Source organism: Glycine soja, chromosome 14 (assembly GCF_004193775.1).
Source record: "Glycine soja cultivar W05 chromosome 14, ASM419377v2, whole genome shotgun sequence".
NCBI lineage: Eukaryota > Viridiplantae > Streptophyta > Magnoliopsida > Fabales > Fabaceae > Glycine > Glycine soja.
The window spans coordinates 18,121,163-18,140,856 of record NC_041015.1 but is presented as its reverse complement, the minus strand read 5'-3'; the positions used below and the strand labels follow the sequence as shown (position 1 = coordinate 18,140,856).

Sequence of the window (19,694 nt, the reverse complement as noted above, 5' to 3'; positions counted from 1 at the left end):
ATGATTAACATCAATACAATGTCTAACATCTAGATCAGACCAGTACGGAAGATCAAACAAAATTGACCTTTTCTTCCATATGCAAGTTTTACTTTTTTCCTTCTTTTGGGTCTTTCCAAATATGGTATTCAGGTGTTGAACCTGTTGGAAGACCTGGTCACCAGTTAACGGTATTGATGCAGTTACATGCTCTTGATTTCCATCAAATGCTTTTTTCAATCGCTAGTAAGGGTGATGAGGTTTCAAAAAACATCGATGCCTAGTGTAGACTATTTTTCTACCATGTTTTAGTTGTATGTAGCTTATGTCTTCTTCACAGATGGGGAAAGCATGATGGCCCTTAACACTGTACCCACTCAAATTCTCATATGTTGAAAAGTCATCAATGGTACAAAAAAGCATTGCGCACAAATGAAAAGTCTCATTTTGAAACCCATCAAACACTAAAACCCCCTCGTCCCACAACTTTGTCAAGTCTTCAATCAAGGGACTAAGATAAACATCAATGTCATTTCTTGGCTGTCTTGGGCCAGATATCATCATAGACAACATCATGTATTTTTGCTTCATGCACAACCAAGGAGGCAAATTATAAATTACTAGCAAAACTGGCCACGAACTGTGTTGAGTGCTTAAATTGTCATATGGATTCATTCCATCAGTGGCTAGTCCAAGCCTAAGATTTCTTGCCTCTTTGCCAAAATATGGGTACAAATGATCATTCTTCTTCCACTGAGAGGAATCAGCTGGATGACAGATCATTCCATCACAGTTTCTCCCATTTGTATGCCATGTAAGGTCTTTTGCATTGTCTCCATTAGCAAACAGACACTTAAACCTTGGAATGATCGGAAAATACCACAACACCTTCATTGGGGGGGTCTTCTTTGAGTTTTCATCACTACTACACTCGTCATCATCCTTCACTTTGTACTGTGATACCCTACACCTAGGGCATTTGTGCATTTCTTGAAACTTATGTCTGTACAGTATGCAATCATTAAGGCAAGCATGAATCTTCTGATACTCCATACCCATCGGGCACAATATCTTCTTGGCCTGATAGTAACTTTTTGGCAACGTGTTTTCCTTTGGAAGAATATCTTGCACTACTTGAAGCAATGAACCAAAGCTTTTGTCACTCCACCTATATTTGGCCTTCACATTAACCAGACTTAACACAGCTGACAACAACGTCAAGGAATTCTTGCACCCCGAATACAAAGGCTTCTTTGAATCAGTTTGCAATGTATCATACATAGGGGCATGTGCTTGCTGAAAAAACTCTTGTCCAAGATCACGATTCATATCCTCCAAGCGATCTCCCATTTTTACATCAAACGGTTCAAATTGGGACCCACTCTGCATGTCTGTCAATTCACCATCCCATATCAATTTTGTATAATTCTTCTTAATCCCATCACACAGCAGATGCTCCCGTATGTCGTCAAGTATTTTCCATCTCCCGTTCAAACAATTTATGCAGGGACAAAAAGAATTTTTGTCCCCATCTGGTCGACCTCTTTTGGAAGCAAATTGCAAGAACTGCTCCACGCCTTCCTCATACGTAGGGCTTATGCAACTTTTGTTCATCCAACTTCAATCCATCTAAATAATAACTCTGTGATACTCAGTTATTTGATGCATGAAAATCTCACTTTTTCATTAAAGGTGTGGCCCTATCCCATTCAAGAATACATTTTTCTATGATAGATTCATACGTCAAGGTTAACTCTCTTTTGTTAAATTTGAAAAAAAATTGGCAGGATTTCGCATTGATCTCTTAGTACATGACATGAAAACGGTGACATTAATTCCCCGACAATCAAGTATGCACTTAGAGAACAACTAGAAATGCATTGTTCCAAAATCTCATCAAATTCAACAAAATAATGTTAACCTTAACGCATGAATCTACCATAAAAATAGGACTTTTACCAAACTGTCAGAATGGATAATTCAAGATTCAATACAACGATTAATGCAAACTATCTGCAAGAACCATTGTATTCAATTTCAAACGGGAATCTAAGGTTCACTCATGATGAACAAAACTTGTATATAAAGCACTGGTCATTAATCACAGACAACAACATACAAAACCATTGGTAACAAAATTGAGCATCAAAAGTTTATGAAAAACTTTCTTACATGTGATGATGATCAGTGTAATGTCCAACAACGAATGTCGTGATCACAATGTAAACAAGAAGGCAAATAGTGCCTATAAATTAAACATTTCAATGCTAAGTGAGATATAAGACAAACTTGGATATGTCAACTAGTCCCAAGTCCCTGACAGGCAGTGCTAAGGTTAACATGCTTACTTATCACTAGTGAAAATATTTCAAACCAAAGATACCCTATTGGAAGACCATGTCAAAGTGTAATCAACCTACTTGTAAGTAACCTCTTTAAATAGACAAAGAATGGAGACGATTCTCTCAATTGAGTATGGAAACAAACAAACATATTGTGTAAAAGTCAAAGAATGGAAAACCACATCATAGCACATGCACCCAATAATCACACCATCAGTATGCACAAATAATAAACTATAGGAGAATGTACCTCAAAGTTAGAGGAAACAGTTAGGGTTGGTGACAGTGATATTGCTTGGAGGTTTTGAAGTTGTCCTGTAATAAAAAAAATTATTTGTGCTAAAGAAATTATGAATAACAAAATAGACCAAGCATGCACACAGACCCAAAGATAAATAAGAAGTGTACTTAAAGGGCTTTAGGTGCCTTACACATATTTGAGTCTAGCAGTGGAATCCATACCAATTTCTAACCAAGAACCAATGAATTTGTTTCCAAAAAAATTCATCTTATTAGAGACACATAAAGCAGTCAACAAGACGAAAAGCAAGTGATCAAACCACTACTACAAAATAAGTCTCATCCTAGCAAAACAAATTCATCTTATTTGAGACCCATAAAGCAGTCAATAAAAATTATAAGTGGTAGTTATAGTAAACTAAGTGCTGAATCAATTTGATGATTTTAGTCATAAAAATTATTCATACAATAAACAAATTTGATGAACAATTTTGTTATAAGTGGTAGTTATAGTAAACTAAGTGCAAAGTGAATCAACAATATTAATCTTACACCTCATTTTCTACACTTTCATGAGGGTATAGTTGTCAAAATTCTTTGAGCTAGTTCATTATGTTAATTAAATTGAATATTTGGGTCAAAATCAAAAACCTTAAGTCCTTGTTATCATTTGTTTGTACCAAAATTGATACTAGTGATATTTATGTAGTAGCCGTGATAATCATTGTAAACAGTGAGTACATTAAGTTGCCATTTGCGCCAATATAGAAATAGATAAATATAAAGTGTGTTCAGTTTATCATGCAAAGTTTCTTCAATTTATTTAATGTATTACTTATGTAGTTGAGAACTTAAATATGCTACTATTCATGTAAATACCATCCTAACGTAACAAGTGATAGTAGTAGTTGCAACTATTCATGTCAATCTGCTACTATTCATGTAGTCTTTATTTTAATCCTTAATAGAAGAACTACCTCACCAGTCACTACCTACATTGACCTCCACTTCCTCCTATAGTCCTCACCCTTTCTCACTCTATTCAAACATCACCATAGTTTAGCACTTTATTTATTATATCAACCATGAATGTCCACAAGTTGAGAACAAAAAAAAAGAAGCAAAACAAGGAAGCTGTTAAGTTGGTGATCCAAGTGAGAGACCAGACACAACTTAACTGTTGTTAAGTTAAGCTGTTACGTTGGTGCTGCCAACTTGCCTCCTATAATACATATGACCCCACACCTGAAAATCCTTTTTTTTTTGGTATACACTTCAGCAGCCACATAAATAGTAGTTTATAAATGATACTAACACACAATAGTTACCTCACATTGGTTTAAATGTCTGTGTTTACCTAATTATATCTCAAGCACTTAAAAAAAGAAAACAAAAATGAAGAAGAAGCAAACCATGAGCAAATTTAATATTACAACTCAAGACTCATACTACTTATTAATATTAACTTAGAATAGTGCAAGTTGATTCCCTGTTCATGACTATTCAAATTCTGAGATGAACCAAAGAAAAATAGATAAAAGTCAAAGACCTTTTTACACAAAAATCTCTAGCTTTAAGAACATGGGCAAAGGGTCTGCCATGCATATGGCCACAGCTATTTACTATGAATCAAGTACTATTAAAAAAGGAAGTAGTAACAATCTTCAAGTTTAAAGATAGAACACAGAAACCCTTACCTCATTGACCAGTGAAACAAGATTTGCAACTCCAGTGCTATCAAATAAATCGTCATATGTATGAAAAGGCAGTGTAACAAAAGTCATACCTTTAAAATAAAAAATAAAAAACTCTTGTACAATTGCCCTGGTAAGCGATTGAGCCAACCACAAAATAAAGGGAATAGTGGCAAACCAAGTTAAAATTGTTAAACAAGTGGCATCAATAACTTAAGAGGGGGGTGAATTAAGTTTAAAAAATTTCCCCTAACAAATTTTAATTCTCTCTTTAAAAGAAATATGCAGACTTAATAAGCAATGAAAAATTTATTTGATGCTTCTTTAAATGTGCAAAATAAAATTAAACTGCAATAATGTAAATGAGTTTAGGGAAGAGAGAATTACAAACTCAGTTTATACTGGTTCGGCCACTTTCTGTGCCTACGTCAAGTCCTCAAACAATCCACTTGAGATTTCCACTATCCTTGTAAATTCCTTTACAACTTCTAAACCACCCAGGGATACCTTTCCCTCGTGTTCAGAAAAACTTACAAATCAAGAGACCCACTGCCTCTTGATTAACAACAGTTTGCTTTTGAAGTACAGAAGATGTTTTTCTCTCTTTTAAGAGAAGAATAATACAACTTGAAGAACTTATAAGAATCCTTAATTGTTTTGAAAGTGTTTGGCCAAAGGTTTTCTTTTGAGATAATAAGGCAATGAAGTTTTGAAAAACTCTGAGGATTTTCGAACACAGGTCAGATATTTATAGGCCTCTAGTGGCTTTTCAAAAACTTATGAAGAGATGTGACTTTTCAGAGTTATTTTTGAAATTTCCTCACTGGTAATCGATTACAGATATGTGGTAATCGATTACACAGTTAATTTTGAGGAGTCATGTCTTTTCAATTTGAATTTCAAAACATTCTGTTATTGGTAATCGATTACACAAAGGTGGTAATCAATTACAGCCTTTAAAATTCAAATTTCAAACTTTCTAAAAGCTTTGCAAAAACATTTTTGCTCTGGTAATCAATTACATCCTTTGGTAATCGATTACTAGAGAGAAATATATATTTTCCAAAGATGTAAAACCACTTTAAAACTTTATAAGAGATTTGAAAGTTTTAGCATTTTAAGGCCAAACCTTTGCAACCTTTTTAAGAGATTTTTTTAACACATAAAGGACTATCGTGATTCTTTTCTCTTGATCTCTTGATCTTGACTTGAATCTTGTAGTAAAACTTTGAATTGCTTCAATCTTTTGGCATCATCAAAATCTTCATACAGCATATGCACTCACAAAAATGAAACTAAAAGGCTTTGGAATCTACATTTAACAATTCACGAAATTACCAACTTACACATACATAACAAGTGCTTATGCTTGACCAACGTGTGGATAAAATAAAAACAAGATTGCAACAATGGTATTGACAGAGTCGCAAAAATAAGGTTGCAGAAAATACCTGGGTACGGTGGCGAGGTGTCATGGTCGCGCGCTGTCAGAGGGGCTGTAGATGTTGAGATAGAATCATGAACACGAACCTTAGACGGAGAATAAGAGAGCGCAAGGAAAATAGGGCTCGCATTCTAATATTTTTAAACGTAGATTCAACATCAGTTTTCAATACAAAACCGATGTTAACCAAGTGATATAAACGTTAACATCGATTTTTTTCCAAAAAAAACGATGTTAACTCTTCAAACGTTAACATCGGTTTTAAAGAAAACCAATGTTAACAAACCTACATTATCATTGGTTTTCTTCAAAAATGATGTCAACTAGTGCACATTATTTACAATTATGCCACTGTGTTTATGTTAACATCAGTTTTACCAAAAACCGATGTTAAATCTACATTTTCTAGTAGTGACAGAATAATAAAGATAGGGTGGAAAATGTTAAATCTTAAGAGTTCCCGAGATTAACATGTAGAAGCATATCTAATATGAAGTTTTGATGATGTCACAAGATAAGCGCTTCTCAAGTTTAATCCAAGTCAAGAACTCAGAAATTCAAGATAAATGATGAAGTTAGAAAACATTCTTTAATTGATGATGCTAAGGTTTGGCCAAAGGAGTTTTTCCAAATGCATTTTATGATTTTAAAAAGATAGTATTTTCTCTCTGCTAATCGATTACCAGAGGATGTAATCGATTACCAGTGGCCAAATTGGTTTCTAAAATGCTCTTACTAAATTTAAATTTAAATTTTAAAACATGTAATCAATTACAGAATTTGTATAATCGATTACCAGACACAAAAATTCAAATTTCAAGTCTGAAGAGTCACAACTCTTCAGAAACTAACTGTGTAATTGATTACCACATTTATGTAATCAATTACCAGTAAAGAATTTTCGAAAATAACTCCCAAGAGTCACAACTGTTCAAGATATTTTCTAATGATCATCAAAGGCTTATAAATAGGTGACTTGGGACACGAAATTTCCTCAAAGTTTTCCTGAACAAATTGTCTTGTCCTTTCAATACCAAATTATCACATAACTCTCAAAAAGAATTCCGTGGCCAAAACACTTGCAAATTCAATAAGGAATCTTGAGTGATGTTCAATTGTATTATCTTTCTCTTAAAGAGAGTATTCTTCTTCTTCTTCTTATTCAAAGAGATTGATTAAGGGACCGAGGACCTCTTAAGTTGTAAGGAATTCTGAACACAAGGGAAGGGTTGTCCCTATGTGGTTCAGACTTTGTAAAAGGCATTTTACAAGATAATGGAAATCTCAAACGGGTTGCCTGGGGACTGGACATAGGCACAGAGCATGGCCGAACCAGTATAATAACTGAGTTTGCATTCTTTCTTCCCTTAAACTTCTTTTATTTATTGTTATTTATCTTTTGCGTTAAAGAAGTTTACTTTGAATTGTCTTTTTAGTAATTCATATTAAGGGTGCATTAATAATTCAAAAAGAGAGTTAAAATTTTAATTGGGGAGTAGTCTTTGATATCTTAATTCAACCCCCCCTCCCCCCCCCCCCCCCCCCCCCCCGTTCTTAAGATATTTGAGGCCACTTGTTTAACAAGTGGTAGCAGAGCTTCATTCTTATATAAAGTTTAGAAGCTTCAAGAATAATGGTCTCATCAAATTATTTATTTTCTGAAGGGAATTCTATAAATAGGCCTTCTATTTTTAATGGTGTGGGTTACCATTATTGGAAAACTTGCATGCAAATTTTTATAGAGGCAATAGATCTGAATATTTGGGAAGCCATAGAAATAGGGCCCTGCATTCCAACTATGGTGGCAAGAAATACAACCATAGAAAAACCTAGGGAAGAATGGAGTAAGGAGGAAAAAAGATTAGTTCAATACAATTTAAAAGCCAAAAATATAATTACATCTGCTTTAGGAATGGATGAGTACTTTAGGGTATCAAATTGTAAAAGTGCAAAAGATATGTGGGATACCCTACAAGTAACACATGAAGGTACAACAGATGTAAAAAGATCTAGGATAAATACATTGACTCATGAATATGAATTATTTAGAATGAATCCAAATGAAAGCATACAGGACATGCAAAAGAGGTTCACACATATAATTAATCATCTTGCATCTTTAGGAAAAATCTTTCCAAATAAAGATCTTATAAATAAAGTTTTGAGATGCTTAAGCAGGGAATGGCAACCCAAGGTTACAACCATTACTGAATCACGAGATCTATCTAACATGTCTCTTGCTATCTTGTTTGGAAAGTTACAGGAACATGAAATGGAATTGATGAGATTGAATCAGCATGAGGAGAATGATAAGAAAAAGAAAGGAATTGCTCTTAAAGCTTCATCATCTACTCAAGAAGGAAGTGATAAGGAGGACTCAATTGAAATAGACGAAGATGATGATCCTAGTTTATTTGTAAAAAGATTCAACAAATTCTTGAGAGTAAGAGGAAATCATAGAAGATCAAATTTTAAATCAAAGAAAAGGACAGAAGATTCATCCTCTACTCCAAAATGTTATCAATGCAATCAACCTGGACATCTGAGGGTTGATTATCCAATGTTCAAGAAAAGAATAGAGAAATCTGAAAAGAAAGTTTTTAATGAAAAGAAGGCAAAGAAGGCCTACATTACATGGGATGACAATGATATGAACTCATATGAAGATTCAGAAAATGAAGTAGTAAACCTGAGTCTAATGGCCAAGAGTTATGAAAGCGATGAAGAGGTAACATCTTCCAATAACAACTTATCCATTTCATTTGATGAATTACAAGATGCATTTGCTGATTTACATAAAGAATTATTTAAACTTGCAAAACTAGTTTCTTCTTCTAAGAAAACAATTTCAGACTTAGAAAAAGAAGTTTTAAAATTAAATAAAGAATTAGAAAATCTTAAGATTGAAGTTATAAATTTAAGATCAAATGATACAATTCATTCTTCTACCATGCATGATAGTATAGAAGTATCTAATTCATGTAATTGTTGTAACAAGTACATAGAAGAAATTAAAGATTTGAAAAACTCTCTTGCAAAATTTGCCATTGGTAAAAATAACTTAGATATCATATTAGGAAAGCGAAAATGTGTCTTTGATAAGGCATGATTAGGATATAAGCCTGATAAACAACAAAAATTTTATAAAAATTTCTTTTCATCCACACAAAAATATAGTTCTCCTTTCTTAACCTGTTTTTATTGTGGTAAGAAAGGACATGGCATATCTACATGTTATTTTAAGAAAAATAACAATAATATTAAAATGATATGGGTCCCAAAAGGGTCTTATATTAAAACTAACACACAAGGACCCAAGGAAATTTGGGTACCTAAGTCATAAACTTGCTCATATAGGTATCCTTGAAGAAGAGTTGGTACATAGATAACGGATGCTCTAAACATATGACAAGAGATGCATCAAAGTTCACTCATATCTCTCCCAAGAAAAGCGGACATGTGACTTATGCCGACAACAATAAAGGTAGAATTCTTGGAGTTGGAAAGATAGGTACAAACTCATCTTCCTCCATTGAGAATATTCTACTTGTTGAAGGTCTTAAGCACAGTTTGCTAAGTGTCAGTCAATTATGTGATAAAGGCCATCTAATATCATTTGATTCTCATAAATGTGTTATTGAAAATGAGCATGATAGGAATATAAAGCACATAGGTTATAGAACAAATAATGTTTACATGATAGATTTAAATCAAAAACAAAACCATAATAAATGTTTTCTTAGTAAGGATGATGATCCATGGTTATGGCATAGAAGGATTGCTCACATAAACATGGAACATTTAAATAAATTGATTTCAAAAGATTTAGTTATTGGTTTACCAAAACTCAAATTTGAAAAAGATAGATTATGTGATGTATGTCAGAAAGGAAAACAAGTAAGAGTTATCATGTCAACAACTCAACCCTTACAACTATTGCATATGGATCTGTTTGGTCATTCTAGAACTATGAGTTTTGGAGGGAACTATTATGCTCTTGTTATTGTTGATTATTACTCTAGATATATATATAGACATTATTTATTACTCATAAAAGCGATGCATTTCATGCATTCAAGAAACTTGCCAAAGTTATTCAAAATAAGAAAAATCTTAAAATTGCATCAATTAGGAGTGATCATTGAGGAGAATTTGAAAACAAAGATTTTGAATCATTTTGTGATGAACTTGGCATTGAGCATAATTTTTCTGCACCCATAACTCCTCAACAAAATGGACTTATTGAGAGGAAAAATAGATCCTTAGAAGAAATTGCTAGAACTTTATTAAATGATACTTTTCTCCCAAAATATTTATGGGCTGAAGTCATAAATATTGCATGCTATATCATGAATAGGGCTTTAATAAGACCAATCTTGAAGAAAACTCTATATGAGTTATATAATGGAAGAAAACCTAACATTTCACATCTTCATGTATTTGGATGTAAATGTTTTGTGTTAAACAATGGTAAAGATAATTTAGGTAAGTTTGATGCTAAATCTGATGAAGGTATTTTTCTTGGGTATTCATTGCAAAGTAAAGCATTTAGAATATATAACAAAAGAACTATGATTATTGAAGAATCCATTCATGTTTCTTTTGATGAATCTAATGCAATTTTGCCAAGAAAAGATATACTAGATGAGATTTCAGAATCATTAGAAGACATGCATATTCATGTAGAAGAACACAAAGGAAAAGGAGATGGAAATAATGAAGATCCTCAAATTGATGAAATCAAAACAAACGATGATCTTCCAAGAGAATGGAGAGCTTCTAGATATCATCCTCTTGACAACATCATTGGTGATATATCAAAAGGGGTAACCACTAGACATTCTCTTAAAGATATATGCAATAATATGGCTTTTGTTTCTATGATTGAACCTATAAATTTGAAAGAAGCCATAATTGTTTAACATTGGATAATAGCTATGCAGGAAGAGTTAAAGCAATGTGAAAGAAACAATGTTTGGGAGTTGGTTGAGAAACCTGAAAATTACCCAGTTATTGGAACAAAATGGGTATTTAAAAACAAGTTAGATGAAAATGGCATAGTTATTAGAAATAAGGCTAGGTTAGTAGCCAAAGGATACAATCAGGAAGAGGGGATAGACTATAAGGAAACATATGCTCCTGTTGCTAGATTAGAAGTCATAAGAATGTTATTAGCCTATGCATCCATTATGGCTTTATCCAAGAGGAAGTATATATAGATCAACCCCCTGGATTTGAAAACTCAGATAAGCCCAGTCTTGTCTTCAAATTGAAAAGGGCTTTATATGGCTTAAAGCAAGCCCTTAGGGCTTGGTATGAGTGTCTGAGTAAGTTGCTTTTAGAGAAGGATTTCTCTAGAGGTAAGTGGATACTACTCTCTTCATTAAGAAGAAATTAAATGTTATATTATTAGTTCAAATCTATGTTGATGATATTATCTTTGGATCCACTAATGACATTTTATGCAAAGAATTCCCTCAAGACATGCAAAGTGAGTTTGAAATGTCAATGATGGGAGAACTTAATTTCTTTCTTGGGTTGCAAATCAAGCAAACCAAGAATGGAATTTTTGTCAATCAATCAAAGTATTGCAAGGAATTGATTCACAGATTTGGGATGGAGAATGCTAAGCATATGGCTACACCAATGAGTACTGCTTGCTATTTGGATAAAGATGAAACCGGTCAGTCAATAGACATTAAGCAATATCGAGGTATGATCGGATCACTTCTTTATTTATCTACTAGTAGACCAAATATAATGTTTATTATTTGTATGTGTGCTAGGTTTCAATGAAATCCCAAACAATCACATATCAGTGTCGTTAAGATAATTATAAGATATATGTTAGGCACTATGAATATAGGTTTATGGTATCCTAGAAATTCCACATGCAACTGATCGAGGCCGTACCCGAATCAAATAAACATGAAAATGCAGTAACTAGGAAGTGATCCTAGGTCGTTTCCCAACGAGCAGTGACAAGCCAAATGTTCATAATATACTTGCAGTAACAGTAACGATGGGGGGGGGGGGTTTGGTTGTTTGGTAATTAAAGAGCAGAACAAATAAAATGGAATACGAAACTACTAATATTAAAAACGGGTTGTTTCCTCTGATTCAGAAGCCACTCTCTTATCCTGAGTTATGGAGAATTCGTCCCTAACAGTCAACCACTTAATCCAACCCTATTTCAATTTACTAAGCGAAAATCAACTTAGGGTTTTCAATACGTGATTAGGCACCACATACACCAGTTAGCCCTTCGTCCATTAAGCATGAACGCAAGTTAGGCTCAGAGGCAATTAATCGAACATGAAGCGTGCACTGATTAATATTCACGAAATTGGGATAACTGGTGAAGGGAAAACTGCCAGGAAACCACATTACAAACGAAACCTCAAAGAGAGTTGGGCTTCGTCCTCAAAAGGAAACAACACCAGAAAATCTAGCCTTCCATGGATTCAAATAGAAAACGCAAATGAAACATGAAGCAGAAACGTAAATGAACAGAAACGTAAATGAACAAGAACGTAAATGAACAGAAACGTAAATGAAAGTAGAAGAAGAAGCAAGAATGAACTCGTAATTAGAAGCAGAAAACGGAAATTTGCATTAAGAACGAAAACTGTAACAAGGGCACAGAAAAACGTGAAAACCTAAAACCAAAGCTCTGAATAATGAAAATAGCATAGCAGAATAGAATGCCCTGCACGAATCCCAAGGCAGCTATTTAAAAAGAGTCACTCAAAGTCACTGGGCCCTATTACAATACTCTGGCCCAAAACGAAATAAACACTGAACAACATAAAATTGCAAAATTTCCTAATTAGAAATTAACTAAGGTAAGCGCTGCTTTATTTGCCCTCTTCAAGTCCACAACCAAAATCCGGATTAAGCCCAATGTTTCATTAATTCCTGAAATTAGATTAAAAACATCAAATTAGCTAAATGAGCCCAAATAATAAAACTGCCTAATTAATTGACAATTAAGACCAATCAATAATTAAAATGGTGCAAAAAGGGTTTAGAAAATAGAAGAAAATGATGGCACATCAAAACCCCCCATACTTAGCCTTTTGCACTCCTGGGCAAAATGAAACAAAGAACAAAATCCAAGGATATGAAAGGGAGACAAACAAAAACATTCACATATTTCTCAATGAACATCAAGGAATGAAAGGAATGGGTAACATCTAACATAAGCAGATCCAAAAAGTCAAGACATTCATGAAAATCATCCAAGCAACCCAATCATGGCAAAATAGTTAATCAGCTCAAGAATGAAAAGTGATAAAGCCTCACAAGATATACACTCTATCTCTCAAGTGTCTAGGCTACTATTTACCCTCAAAGCACCCATGAAAGCAAACACCACATAAACTTGGCAAGATTCTAAAATTGACAATCAACCCATAAACACAAGCACATGAGGATCAAAAGGTCTTTTAAGGTTGTAATGGGGCCAAGGACAAGGTATGGAGAAATATGGAATAAGTGGCTAAATCCCAAAGGAATAGAGGAGCAAAGGGGAATAAGTGCATATTAAGAAAAAAATAAAAAGAAGTAAAGATAAAAATTAAACATGAAGAGTAGAACCAAGAGTTTCATCATTCTTGTGCCATTTAAGATCTTATTCACTCAACTTTATTGCTTTTCTTTTTCTTTTTTTTTTCGAATTTTTTTTTTTTTTTTATACTTTGAGAAACAACATTTCATTCAGCATGTCCAACATTTAACCAATATACAATGTACATCAAGTATGGCCCAAAATACATCATGAAGCATAGCCAACAAAACAAGTTGTCCAATGAAACAAAAACCCCCCACACTTATTCCCAAAACAATTCCAAAGCTCCAAAATTCCTTAAGGATATGGTAATATCATGGTTTTTCACTTAAGGCTTGTAGTGAGCTTCAAAACAAGGAAAGGGAAACAAGGCTCAAAAGGGCTATCAAAGGAATTAATTCAAGGTAAGTCCATTTGGCTAGAAGCTTATAAGAACAAAATTGCCTTAATCATTTCCAAATATGCATGTGAATTAGGACGCATCAACAAGAATCAAGCCAAGGCTATTGTGCAAGCAATCAATGGGGCAAAACACACCAAATGATTATAATGATGGATGGCTCAAATTCTCACAAAGGTAAAATCATCACTTTCAAATTGAGCTTTCAAAACTATCATGACATGTAGAGAAGAATCAAGGATTTCAAGTCACAAAATGTCAAGAACTTTTATTTTCAAAACAATTACCCATTTCTTGAACATATCCTATAATTCAAAGAAAAACATGCAAAGTCGTACGTGCACATGAAATTGACCCAAAATATTAAACTGAAAATCTGACGAAACTAACAACATTAACAAATTAACACAACTAACAAATTAACAAAACCAACAAAACTAGCAAAACCAAAGAACACTCCCCCCCCCATACTTAAACAACACATTGTCCTCAATGTAGCACAATTAAAAGATTAAAAACAATTAAATCATCAAAGAGAATCGGACAAGTGTAATAAAAGCAAAGAAGGAGATCGGAAAAGAAAAACTCCCTAAGTCATGGTGGAGGAAGAGTAGGGTGGAGTAAGGAAGTCTCTTCCACCACTACGTCCACTAAAGAAGGGTTCGTGAGGAATGGCTTAAGTCGATGTCCATTGACCTTGAAGCTCTTGTTTGTGGAGTCGCTTTTGATCTCAACTGTACCATAAGGAAAAACATTAGTAACAACAAAAGGACCAATCCACTTAGACCTCAACTTACCACTCATGAGTCCAAGCCTAGAATTATACAATAACACTTTTTGCCCAACCACGAAGTCTTTTTTAACTATCATGCTATCATGGAACTTCTTGGTCTTTTCTTTGTAGAACTTGGCATTCTCGTAGGCTTCTAGGCGGATTTCATCTAACTCACTCAGTTGCAACTTCCTTTCCTCGCCAGCTTGATCCATAGAGAAGTTGCAAGTCTTCACTGCCCAGTATGCTTTGTGCTCAATTTCCACTGGAAGATGACATGCCTTTCCAAAGACAACCCGATAAGGAGACATTCCTATGGGTGCTTTGTAGGCAGTCCGATGTGCCCAGAGAGCATCATCAAGCCTGGTACTCCAATCTTTCCTGCTTGGCTACACAATCTTCTCTAGAATTCTCTTGATTTCCCTGTTAGAAATTTCTGCCTGTCCATTAGTCTGGGGGTGGTATGGTGTGGATACCCTGTGTACCACCCCGTACTTTTTAAGCAGGGCATGCATTGTCCTGTTGCAAAAATGGGTTCCTTGATCACTAACAATTGCTTTAGGTACTCCAAACCTGCAAAACAGATTAGACCTGACAAAGTCTGCGACAACTTTAGCATCATTAGTTCTAGTGGGCTTGGCTTCCACCCATTTTGAAACATAATCAACTGCAAGGAGAATATAAACATAACCAAAAGAGACAGGAAAAGGACCCATGAAATCTATACCCCAGACATCAAACACCTCACAGAATAGCATAGGTTGCTGAGGCATTTGTTGTCGCCATGTAAGTGTATTTCCTGCTCTCTGACACTGCTCACAAGTGCTGCAGATCTTCCACGCATTTTTAAAGATGGTGGGCCAATAAAAACCACAATCAAGCACTTTGCGAGCTGTCCTTTGAACACCCAAATGACCTCCCAGTGCGGAAGAATGACAGAACTGCAGGACTGAGTCAGTCTCATGATCTGGAATGCACCGTCTAATGACCTGATCACTGCACGATTTCCACAAGTAGGGGTCATCCCAAATAAAATGCTTAGCATCACTTTTAATCTTATCTTTTTGGGCCTTAGATGCTAAGGGAGGAAAAACAGAGGCAACTAAATAATTGACAATGTTAGCAAACCAGGGAGTAGAAAGAGAGTCAGAAATACTATACAATATATACAAATGATCATCCGGGAAATCATCCCGAATAGGTGAATCTGCATCAGAGACACGTTCGATCCGACTCAAATGATCAGCAACTAGATTTTGTGCTCCGCTCCTATCACGGATCTCCAAGTCAAACTCTTGGAGCCAGAGCATCCATCGGATCAACCTAGGCTTAGAATCAGTCTTCTTCAACAAGTACTTTAGAGCTGCATGGTCAGTATAAACAATAATGCGAGTACCAAGCAAATAAGATCGAAATTTTTCAAGAGCAAAAACTATGGCTAGAAGCTCTTTCTCAGTAGTAGTATAATTTGCTTGGGCAGCATCTAAATTCCTAGAAGCATAATATATCACCCTGGGCAATTTATCAATTTTCTGAGCAAGGACAGCCCCCAATGCATAATTTGATGCATCACACATAAGCTCAAAAGGGGCTGTCCAATCGGGTGCCTGGATGATGGGGGTGGTAGTCAACGCTCTTTTGAGGCAATCAAAAGCCTCTTTGCATCTGTCATTAAAGTCAAACTCCACCTCCTTTTGCAACAAGTTGGACAGTGGAAGGGCTACTTTGCTAAAATCCCTTATAAAGCGCCTGTAGAATCCTGCATGACCAAGAAAAGATCGCACCTCTCGCACACAAGAGGGGTAAGGCAATTGTGAAATAACAGAAATTTTTGCAGGATCTACTTCAATGCCCTTATTGGAAATAATGTGGCCTAAAACTATACCTTGCTCAACCATAAAATGACATTTTTCAAAATTTAGAACAAGGTTAGTTTCAATGCATCTATTCAAAACTTTTTCCAAACTATTCAAACAACCATCAAAAGAGGATCCATATACAGTGAAATCATCCATAAACACCTCTATGCAATTTTCTAAAAAATCACTGAAAATACTAATCATGCACCGCTGGAAGGTACCAGGGGCATTGCACAGGCCGAAAGGCATCCTCCTATAAGCAAAAGTGCCGAAGGGGCAGGTGAATGTCGTCTTTTCCTGATCCTCAGGAGCAATAGTAATTTGCATATAACCAGAAAAACCATCAAGGAAACAGTAGTGGGATTTACCTGCCAGGCGTTCAAGCATCTGGTCAATGAATGGCAGGGGAAAATGGTCCTTTTTGGTAACCTGGTTCAGCCTCCTATAGTCAATGCAGACTCTCCAACTGTTCTGCACCCGAGTAGGAATCAGCTCCTCCTTCTCATTTCTGATCACTGTGAGGCCAGTCTTTTTTGGGACTACCTGGACGGGACTCACCCATTGCTTGTCGGAGATAGGATAAATGATTCCAGCTTGCAAAAGCTTGGTTATCTCCTTCTTCACTACATCAAGAATCACCGGGTTGAGTCTTCTCTGTGGCTGTCTTACTGGTTTAGCTCCATCCTCTAAATTTATTCGATGCATACATGTGGATGGGCTAATACCAGGAATGTCCACCAGGGTCCAGCCTATAGCCTTCTTATGCTTCTTGAGAACTGACAACAACTTCTCCTCTTGCTCATCAGCAAGGGAGGTAGATATAATCACTGGAAAACTCTTGCTATCATCCAAGTAAGCGTATTTTAAATTTGATGGCAGAGGCTTCAATTCTAGTGTGGTCGGCTAGACAGTGGTAGAAGGAGATGGTTTCTCAGGCTTTTCCTCATAAAGAAAGTCAGAGGTATGTGTACTTCCTGAAACATGGTTAGTCCTATCTGACTCTATAAAATCAATCTCAAGAGGTAAAACACCACCACCAGGCATGCAATCAATATCACTCTCAGATTCACTGTCAGCATCAAGTTCAGACATACGATCAAGTACAATTTCAGACTCAATGCATGAAGAGTGAGAGGCGTGCAGATTAGAATAAAGATCAGTCATGTATTCATCAACAACATGGTCAATTATTTCAGCACGAAATACAGAAAGATCTTCAGATGGGTATTTCATAGCATCCAGAATATTAAAATGAACAGTTATATCACCAAACTCCATGGACAGTGTGCCTGCATAAACATCTATCTTAGTTCTAGCAGTTTTCATAAAGGGTCTGCCTAGAATGATGGGAACTGATCCTTGAGAAAATCCATCTTCCATATTCAAGATATAAAAATCAACAGGGAAAATCAGTTCACCAACTCTAACTAAGACATCTTCTATGAAACCAACAGGATAGGCAACACTTCTATTAGCTAAATGAATTACCACATCAGTTGACTGCAAGGGACCTAGAGATAGAGAATTAAAAATCGACAGAGGCATAACACTAACAGAGGCTCCTAAATCTAGCATGGCATTGTCAAACTTACTATTCCCTATAATACAAGGTATGCTGAATGTACCTGGATCTTTGCATTTTTCAGGAATTTGAGGAACAGATTTACCAATCAATGCGGAGACATTTCTGCCCATGCTAATTCGTTCACTTCCTTTAAGCTTCCGCTTATTAGTGCACAGCTCCTTCAAGAATTTGGCATATCTTGGAATTTGCTTTATTGCATCCAACAGAGGTATGTTTACCTCTACTTTTCTAAACGTTTCCAAAATCTCTTTCTCTGCCTCTTCCATTTTTTTGTTGGAAACTGCTCTTGGAGGGAATGGAAGAGGGGGAATGTGCTGCTTCTGCAAATCAGAATTACCTATGGAAGAAGATTCACCTGCACAGAAATTGTTAGGTAGATTTTTGTCATCACCTTTTTCTGGAATAGAGTGAAGTTTGGCAGGTTCATTTGCAGATGAGGAAGGTGCTACGGGTTGAGGTCCTTGACACTGCTTTCCCGACCTCAATGAAATGGCACTGACATTTTTGGGGTTTTGGACAGCTTGAGAAGGCAGCTTGTCAGAATTCTGGGACTGTTGTTGATTCAATTGAGTAGCTAATTGTCCCATCTGATTGGTTAAGCTCTGAATGGAGGCTCTGGTCTCTTGCTGAAACTGCATGTTCTGCATAGTCATTTGCCTCACAAGTTCTTCGAGGGAAGGTTGTGGAGGGGCCTCAACTGTTGGCTGTTTCTGGGGTTGTTGCTGTTGTTGGATTGGTGGAGGAATGTATGGTCTGCTTGGGCCAGCAGCATTTTGGAAGGAAGGAGCAGGCTGTTATTGTTGTTGCTGAGGGCTGGACCATCTGAGGTTAGGGTGATTCCTCCATCCAGGGTTGTATCTGTTGCTGGAAAGGTCATAATTGCTCTGCTGTGGTTGATTTTGCTGCTGATGTTGAGGAGGTCTATTGTAAATATTTGCAGCATAAGCTTCAGGCTGCTCAATTGCTCCAGGTTGCTGCATGGAAGGGCAAAGGTCTGTATGGTGGTCAGCAGAGGAGCACAAGCCACAAACCCTTGCGACAGGTACAGATTTCTGATTCAAGGCCAGCTGGGTTACCAAGTTGACCAACGCATCCAGTTTGCCTTCAAGCTTCTTAGTTTCAGATGATGCAGATGGGTTTGTAGCTACCTCATGCACTCCTCTAATGACTATGGCATCATTTCTGGCGCTAAACTGTTGGGAGTTGGAGGCCATCTTCTCAATTAAATTTCTGGCTTCAGCAGGAGTCATGTCTCCAAGGGCTCCACCACTGGCAGCATCTATCATACTTCTCTCCATATTACTGAGTCCTTCATAAAAATATTGGAGAAGAAGCTGTTCTGAAATCTGATGGTGGGGGCAACTGGCACATAGTTTCTTAAATCTCTCCCAGTACTCATACAGGCTCTCTCCACTGAGTTGTCTAATACCTGAGATATCCTTCCTGATGGTTGTGGTCCTGGAAGCAGGGAAAATTTTTTCTAAGAATACTCTCTTAAGGTCATCCCAGCTCGTGATGGACCTTGGAGCAAGGTAATACAGCCAGTCCTTTGCCACTCCCTCTAATGAATGAGGAAAAGCCTTCAGAAATATGTGATCCTCTTGGACATCTGGGGGTTTCATGGTGGAGCAGACAATGTGAAATTCTTTCTTGTGCGGGTCTTCACCTGCAAGGCCATGAAACTTTGGAAGCAAATGAATCAGTCCAGTCTTAAGAACATATGGGACATCCTCATTAGGGTATTGGATGCACAAGCTTTCATAGGTGAAATCAGGTGCAGCCATTTCCCTTAGAGTCCTCTCACGAGGT

General features: G+C 36.1%; 1 non-coding gene across 1 annotated transcript; it reads left to right on the top strand.

Moving 5' to 3' along the window:
* Window positions 1-19,229: 19,229 nt before the first annotated feature.
* Window positions 19,230-19,336, top strand: LOC114385580. The gene has a single exon (XR_003660948.1). It is a non-coding gene; the product is annotated as a small nucleolar RNA R71 (small nucleolar RNA).
* Window positions 19,337-19,694: the final 358 nt, after the last annotated feature.